At 41.5% G+C, this 8,833-nt stretch overlaps 1 pseudogene; it reads right to left on the reverse strand.

Moving 5' to 3' along the window:
- Window positions 1-5,180: 5,180 nt before the first annotated feature.
- Window positions 5,181-7,907, reverse strand: LOC102243871 (annotated as a pseudogene).
- Between the last annotated feature and the right edge of the window lie 926 nt (window positions 7,908-8,833).

Genomic DNA, 8,833 nt, shown 5'->3' on the forward strand with positions numbered 1-8,833 from the left:
CAGTCTTCTTCTGAGTCTTAAACAACCCAATCTGAGAGATGGCCGCTGATTTACATGTGCTATCATTTAAAAAATAAAAAAGGGAATTTGCCGGAAGCAGGTCCATCCTTGCTGCTTGACTCAGTCGCTGCAGGGAAGAAACATCTGCACACCATATGTTTCAAGGGACCTGGCGTATATGGCATACTGTTCTTAATATGTTTGCTCACCTTCTTGGTGCTATGTGTTTTAACCAAGGTCACCTCTCCAAGAAAGGTTGTTTCCCCAGGTAGGGATTTTTCCCTGAAGTTAGGGAGGGAATAAAACCCCTTAACTAAATGCCAGGCGGGTAGTTAATCACTTTAACTACGAACAATCACCCTTAACCTACATAATCTTTACTCCCTGGAATGGAGATAAGAAACGCCCTAACCTTTAGAATAGAAATTGACAGGATTAAAATCAACTGGTATAAATACAGATGTAACAAGACAATAAAAGACAGAACTTGACTGGAGATCCTTGCTAGAGATCCTGCTGATCAACTGAACGTTGTCTCCGTCCACACATTTGGGGACCCCTGGACCTGCTGGGTGTTGTCTCCATCCACACATTTGGGGACCCCTGGACCTGCTGGGGTTGGACCCCAATAGAATAGTACCTAACACCTTGTGAACACTCAATATGTTATCTATTATTATCTGCTCTCTGTATTACTCAGCATTGTGTGGGAAAATCTTTATCCAACCCTATAAATTATATCCTAAGAGACAGAACCAATCAGCTGCTCATCAAAACATATGCTCTCCTTTTCTTTCTGGGTCCTCTTATTTCCCAAATCCTTTAGAGACTGGGTGTTGACCAATAGAATGTTAGAGGGAGTGATATGTGGTAATTTTGGCCTAATTTATTAAAGACTTCCTACAAGTACTTCTCCATGCTTCTGGCCACTGGCACGGAAATTATCTGAGACATGGAAGCCATGTGTTGAATATGGCAGCACCTCTAACATCCTGTCACCACACCAAACTATTCAGCCACTGGTTAGTTGTGTCAGGCAGAAATAAATAAACTACTATTGAATGAGACCCATAGTGCATTTCTTGAGTCTGTTTGTGATAGCAGTTCATACAACCCTGCTATTACACACAGTGAAGAGCTCTGATAATTGTGCATGTGAGAAACATCTTGGTATAAGTCAATGTCTCTATCTTGAAGTATCTGCCATCTGTCTTTTAGTTTGGGCCTCCCATTTAAACACCTGCTGTTTTCTCCATCCACAGCTTCTCCACATGCATGGCAAGTCTTGCCTACTCAGCGATCTCATGGGATCGCAGTTGTATCTTAATTTTAGCTCTATTAAATGTAGTTGCTTGTCGTGTAAGACTCCCTCCACATTCTGCGTGGAGTAGGGTTCGGTATCTGAAAGAGGGGTCGCACACAAATAAGAGAGAAATGACACGAGATAATTTTGAAATATTGGGGGACCAGGCGGGCAAGTCCCGAAGGACTTCCACCGATGCTCAGGCCGCTCCAATCTTTTATTGAGCTTGGAGTAGCCTTAGGTAAGGAGATTTCAATGACACACAGATCAGCAGACAGTTTCTAGGAATAGACAGAGTATCTGATTAGCTCATCTGTAGACAATTTCAAGGAATAGGCAGGGTATCTGATCAACAATAATCAACAAGGATCTACACAAATATCTAAGGAATTCAGTGAGCTAAGGTTGGGATAATGCGTTAGCTACCATTATCTAGATTAACTGGGTGGTGTCTAAATTAACTGGGTGGTGCACAGCCCTGACCTTTGCTAGGACTTCAAAGGTTACTAGCTTCTGGGGGTCTCTGTCTATACTCAGCTAGTGAAGACAGTAAATGGTTGCCTGCAGTTGCTATCTTTTTAAAGTTTATCTCAGGATACTTCAAACCAAAAATTGTATTTTCTGCACAGCCCCTGTTTAAGTAAGAGCATTCCAAAAATCAAACACTATACCCAAAACTTAACACTTTTCAAATAACTTGACAACAAAGAGGTGTGTGTGTGTGTGTGTGTGTGTGTGTGTGTGTGTGTGAGAGAGAGAGAGAGAGAGAGAGAGAGAGAGAGAGAGAGAGAGAGAAGCTGAAGTGTTTTTCTGGGTAACAGAAGATCATAGGTTAGAAAAAGCAGGTGTTCCTGAGTAATCACTACTTTCTGTTCTTTGAGGCAAACTTATGTGTTTATCCATGTCTCTCAATTCTCCCTCCCTGCTTTGTTCATGCAACAAACTTGGCTTTAGTTGAGTCAACAGGAAGACAAAGATGCATCAGTGCACATGACATTCTCAGGAGAGGCACTCTGACGCATCTGCCTATCTTGTGACTTCACTGCAGAAGCTATTCAAGAACCACTTTACAAAGCATTTCTACAGAGTATTGGAATTTTGGGATCAGAAAACATGTAGGATAAGCCCTCAAAATAGTATGGAGTAAAAATAAAGGGAAAAAAGATTTAGTCAGGGTCAGAAGTGGGTGCTTTCCTTCAGAGATGGAAATTTAGGATCCTGTCCAGCATCATTGTGGTTTGAGAATTGAACTCTGTTCCCAGCAAATGAAATATGTAAGCCATTTCTTTCTGTGAGGCACCTAAACTCTAATAAAATGACTCTAGAACTGCTACCAGTAATGGTTCAATGACTCAGTATAAGCTGGAATGGAGTAAACGTGCATCCGGTCACTGTGAATTCTAAGATTTCTGGGGCAGTATCAAAATAACCGTATCTTGGCCAAAGTTCTATTGCTGGTGCTCAGGACTAGTAGCCAAGAAATGGCAAGATTGAGCAATAGCCCCTCCTTCCTTTCTCTGTCGACTTCCCTTCAGAACTGTCCCACCCAAGTCCCAGCAGATGTTAATGTTTGTGGGTTGACCTTACAGAAACATCAGAGCAAATTTATGAGTTCATGAGTTCCTCTCTTTCCCTTTCCTCCCCACCTCTCTGCAGCCTACAGTGCTGGGGAGAAAGAGAAATATCCCAACAAAACAAGAAATAAATCATGACTTTGCTACTTTTTGAGGGGTTAAAGCTATACCACACATCATTCTTCACTAGGCTAGTAGTTTTGGTATTACCCAGTACTTTTGTGGTCATTTAAGTGCAGTCTTAGAATTTTAAATGCCACTTTAAATTACTAATCATCAGACTAAAGCTGGATGTCTCCTGATCCTGCAAAACATGAGTCAAGTACCAGATGTTTAGTAAGTTTTTAAAAAATTCAGGAAAACAAAATTCAGGATCTTGGTCAGGAGGGCTTAAGATACAAAGCAATTAATATATACTCATTTGGAAATTTATTGAATTCTATAACTATACACACTCTATCACAGTCTTTTTTAGCTCCAAAGGTTAGTTCTTGTAGAAACCAGAGATAGTTATTCTAGGAGTGCCCAAATCATGTAGGCTAACTGAAATTAAAGAAAGATTATGTTTGCTGCCTCAGTTTGAATGTGATTCTTTCTCAAATTATCCTTGGAGCTTATTTCTTGTACTCTGTTTGAAGGAAATAAATAAAAGCAATACCACAAAATATGATGTATAAGCATGTGTATCAGGTCATGGTTTATAATAAGACTCATTGAAAAAAAGTATCTAAATATACACTGGTGAAAATAATTGTATTAGATTCATAAAATGTAATGTCTTGGATTTATTTTAAATATTATTGTATCAATATAAGTTCATTTCAAATAAGTTCATCCCAAAACAATGTATACTCACTTTAATAGCTGATAGCTCAATTTTGAAAGTGAAATGTATTTTAAAAGTGAATTAAAGTGAGAAAAGGGTAAGAAACAAAAACCATATAATGTGTTAAAATAATATATACATATACTATAGAAAGTTTAATAAAACACAATTACATATATTAAAAGTTCTTTATATTATAGAAAAATACTACATAAAAATACAATTAATGATGATCACCTCATGGTATAATCACAGTTTTTTTCTTACATATAGTGTATGTGTTTATAAACATGAGTTTCTTATGCCATAAAGATAAAGTTATATTAAAATATTATATATTTTAGGCTAAAATGGCAAAATGAAGCTGGGCCACAGAAGGTCTCTCACTAGTAGGTAACAAAATGAATAAAAAATAGTAATGAATAAATAAAAGAATAACATTTACCCAGCAATCAAACAAAAAAAGAACCATATGTCATCAAGTTCAAAATGTGTTGTTTGAGACAAAAACCAGTTTCTTTCATGGAGCTGAATGTGTAGCTTCTAACCTTTTCACCACGTTTCAGTCGTTACATTGGATAGAAAAGTTAAAACAGCAAAACTCTCATTCTCATTAAGATCTGCACCCACTATTACCAGATTAGAGAGTAGTAAGCAGGCAGAAGTTGGGAGGTTGAAGAACTTATTCCAGAGACAGGCAAGGACAAATTCTGTAGAGAAAAGGCCTTATCAACAGAGCCAATAGAAATGGACCCCAACACTGTTGAATAGGCTAGGGCAGTGGTTGGCAATCTCATTAGTCAACAGAGCCAAATATCAAGAGTACAAAGATTGAAATTTCTTTTGAGAGCCAAATTTTTTAAACTTAAACTATATAGGTAGGTACATTGTTATTAACTTAATTAGGGTACTCCTAAGGCTTAGGAAGAGCCACACTCAAGGGGCCAAAGAGCCACATGTGGCTCGAGCCGCAGTTTGCCCACCACGGGGCTAGGGATTATCCAGGAATTCCTGATACATTCTGAAAAAAAATCCAAAGACCAAGTGAATTCCCTTTCAGAACTAAAGTCCCTTAACAATTAAATGAAATGATATGGAACATTTAGGAAAATCCCAAAATAGAGAGCAGAACTGGTAACCTTCAATGAAGGATACACATGGACCAGCTGAGGTCCTTTCCACTCCACTTTTCTCCCTCAACACTCACCAGGGCCTCTAGGCTATAGAAAAGCAGGTGGGACACTACCTCAGCCTTCGAGGTGGTCAACCAGGACCAATAAACAGGTTCTAAAACCTGTGGAGTGGCTATCAAGGATATTTTAAAAACTTAAATGTACTATTTCTTTCTTTCTATTCTTTCTTTCTATTCTTTTCAGCAAAATTTCTCCCCAACATATGTCAGAATTCTTTTGGTGTATAGGTTTTCCCCAACATGTGAGGCAAAGGCAAAGATTGAGTTATCCTTGGAAGTTGTTATTCACCTTTGCACTGAGCTGTGGGAGAGGAGATATGTCTTGCTTTTACCATGGCAATCCCGTCTAGGGTCATGGGAGGATTCTCCCTGTCTCAGGTCTCTCTCCTTACCCTCACTTTCTCTTTATTCCCATCACTTTCTGCTCCTGAATCCCTCAGCTCCAAATCTGGACAATACCCATTGTTTTCCTGGTATGGAGCTTTCCCTTCAGAATGCTTGACAAGCTGCTTGCCCCTGAGATACTCCCTGTGGTTAGCATTCTTGGTTGTCTTCCCACAGCCCTGGAGGCCCTCTGTGGTCCTCACTCACATGTTGATGGACTCCTGCTGAAGAGTTCCACAATAGGTTTTCTAAAGCTGCCCCAGTGGGAACTGAACATGGAATCCTGGCCACATAACATCTCCCTTGTGCTGTCTTTTGGGGTCATCTCCCCAGACCAGCTCCCCTCCATGCCATTGGATTTGGCAAACTTGGAGTTAGGCTAATTTTTCCCATTCCCAATTAAGGACTGTCCATGCAGGGAAGCCTGGAGGACCAGGGGTTTTCCCAGTGACTGCCCATGATAGAACTCCAGAGATGGAGTTGTCCAAGCAGGACTGGGATCCTGTGATTCATTCCTAGAAAAGCCCACCAGTCAGCAAATGGTTATTCTCGCTTTCTAATGGATGCCTTGGGTACGCTATCATTCTCATTTCTAATGATTCTTGGGCACTTGCATGCTCCCCATATTGTGAACAGAGGAGTTGCTGTCAGGAGAGAGGGGTCCATGTGGAGCTGTTTCAGCAGTCTTCTGGGGCTGATCTGGGCATTTGTAAATTTAAGGTATTTCTTGGTAGTGGTAAAACCATGAGCTTTCTCATGTACTTGTCAAAGGAAGTCTTTCAGCCATTTCCTGGTTAAGAAGCTGAAGATCTGCCCTGACCGGTTTGGCTCAGTGGATAGAGCGTCGGCCTGCAGACTGAAGGGTCCCGGGTTCAATTCCAGTCAAGGGCATGTACCTGGGTTGTGAGCACATCCCCAGCAGGAGGCCTGCAGGAGGCAGCTGATCGATGTTTCTCTCTCATCGATGTTTCTAACTCTCTATCCCTCTCTCTTCCTCTCTGTAAAAAATCAAACATATTTTTTAAAAAAAGAAGCCGAAGATCTATTACTATACTTTGTTGTATGGCAGCTTCAGCTTCTCTCACCTGCTCATCATGTAGCACAGATTTCGGCTCCACTCTAGGTCTTGCTGAAGATGCATAAGCATTCTCATGCGAGTATGAATACTTTCTGCCTTTGGCTGCACTAGGCCTTTTTCTTTATCCTCCTTCAGAGGAAATAATGGCTTATTGCAGTTACTTTTCCTCTTCAGTTTCCAGTAGTTATAAAGTCCACAGGTACTGTGGGCAGCCTAGTTCTGTGGCCACATCTCCACACTGACCAGGGTATAGAACGTCTCCAGTTCCCAAAGCTTCTGTGCTTGCGGGTTGGTCTTCTTGCTTTTGGCCTGGCTCTGCTCTGCAGCCCTGTACAGGGGGTACTGGGTCTCCTGAGATTCTGTCTGTTTTGGCTGTGCTTGAGGTAGAAAGACTTAAACTTCACTTCATCCCCCTCATCTAGGATGGTCTTCATCTCTTGGCTGTGCTCAAAGGCACAGACAACATGGAAATCAGTGATGCAGCTTTTCACTGAGCACTGAAGGCAAGCCCCTGTCTTTATCTTGCACTGGTAGCAGACTAAGGCCCACCAACAGGTGAGATGTGGGAGATCATTGCGATTGGTTCCATTCTTTCAGGACAACCAGTGCTGACCTCTGGAATCTACAGTGCACAGCTGACATGAGCTCATTTATTCCCTGTCCTTGTGGTCTTCCTGGCTCCACCTTCCCTTGGACATAACAGGCTTTGGGAATGAATGCCCAGGACATAGGAGCGAGCCATCCAGCTGCCTTCTGGCACTGTAAGGATGCCATATCAGGGCAAGGTTACTGGCCCAGGGTGTAACCTGATGATGTAGTAGGGATGTGAAGGCAGAGGAGAGACTCCCAGGTAGGCAGCAAAAAGTCTCCCCAGGGGACATACAGGGGTGTTATGCTTATCACAGAACACTATGTCATTCTCTTCACTGTCTGGAGACCAGGACAAATCACAGATCACATCTTCATCATACTCTATGCCTAGTCCTTCCTCTGTCTCAATAGCATGGTTCATATTTTCATGTCATTGGCATTCCAGGACTTCTGTCTTTTCCATAAGATTCTCATCAATTGGCTCACAACCCATTTCTGCAAGGTCTTCACTGAGTGCCTGGAGCCAAAAGATGTCCATGTCGTCTAGGTCATAGTGGCACACAAATGCCACCTGCTCCTTGATGTGGATATAGCCATGATCTGTGGCCTCTGGGATGGAGCAGTAGATGTACTTCCAGGATAGGATAAACAGAACATCCTATTAACTTCTGGACTACAATTCTGAGGGAAGGCTGTGGAAGAGTGTCTGTATTGGCTTGTACCTTGACTCCCTGTTCCCATTCTTCTTTCAATGTATCCTTAAAGAGGTACTAGGATTAATGTGGCAAGAATCTAAAAGTTTCATGAGGTCATTCTGGAATACCTCAGTAGAATTCTTGTGTTCATTTGGGATTTTTGACTTGTTCCTATATACTGAGCCAGTAAGGAAAACCAGTAAGGAAAGTGGAAGGAGTCTCATCAGAACTGACACTGCTGCTGAAAGTTCTATGACATTTCATTTTGGAACATCTTCAGAAGGCCAGGCGGGAAGTGAATTTAAATCAGGGTTTGGCAAATGTTTTCAACCAGACACATCAATCTGGAGGATGATCAACACCGAGGCCACTATCTTCTCTTTTACATTGACTCTTCCTCCCTTCTACTGGTCTAAGTTGGCACCCTCCTCTATGCAGTAATAAAATTTACCATATAATTGGGACAGGAATGCACAAATAAAATTAAAGATGCATTAAGAACCCCCATTGTAAAGAGAGATGAAAGCAATTGAATTCTCTCTCCTAGTCCTGGCCAGTACTTACTAAATGCAGTACAGCCAACACAACCACCCCAAACATAATCATCCTTCACTTCTCAGAGTTAGAGAGGAGTCATAAAATAGAGGGCCACTGGGGATTTGCATCCTAAGGGGAGCTTAGTTTTAGCAATGAAGGATTATACCTTCCCTCCCCATGGAGGAGAAGAAGGGATTCTCCTACCTAAAATAATGGAAAGACTCCCACAGAATTAGATGTTGGGAATGTCCACAAAGGGGGGAAACTGGTCTATCTACTCCCTGGCTGGATGCTTGCTGAGACATGAAATCTTTGGGCCCAACATGTTTCCTTAGTCCAGTTAAACAGACTATGGTGAAGGAGTTCAGCATCACTTAGAGTTGTAACTGTTGCATTCTAAGCACTGATGACTACTGTTCTTTCAGAGATTTTAGAAGGTTCAGTGTTTATTTGTGCAGACGTTTCTAGCATGGGTAGTGGATCTGGCAAGGAAAGAATTCCCAGCCTTGTTCTCTACAACACTTGAAAGACCTCAATAGTTCCTATGATTCCATATGAAGGAAAACAGAGTTCAGAGGAGGAAGCAGAAGATTCAAAGTTGACCAAGTGATCATTACACAATAAAAATGTAGCTTACAAGAAGGAAAGAGCCG

Source organism: Myotis brandtii, unplaced genomic scaffold, assembly GCF_000412655.1.
Source record: "Myotis brandtii unplaced genomic scaffold, ASM41265v1 scaffold110, whole genome shotgun sequence".
NCBI lineage: Eukaryota > Metazoa > Chordata > Mammalia > Chiroptera > Vespertilionidae > Myotis > Myotis brandtii.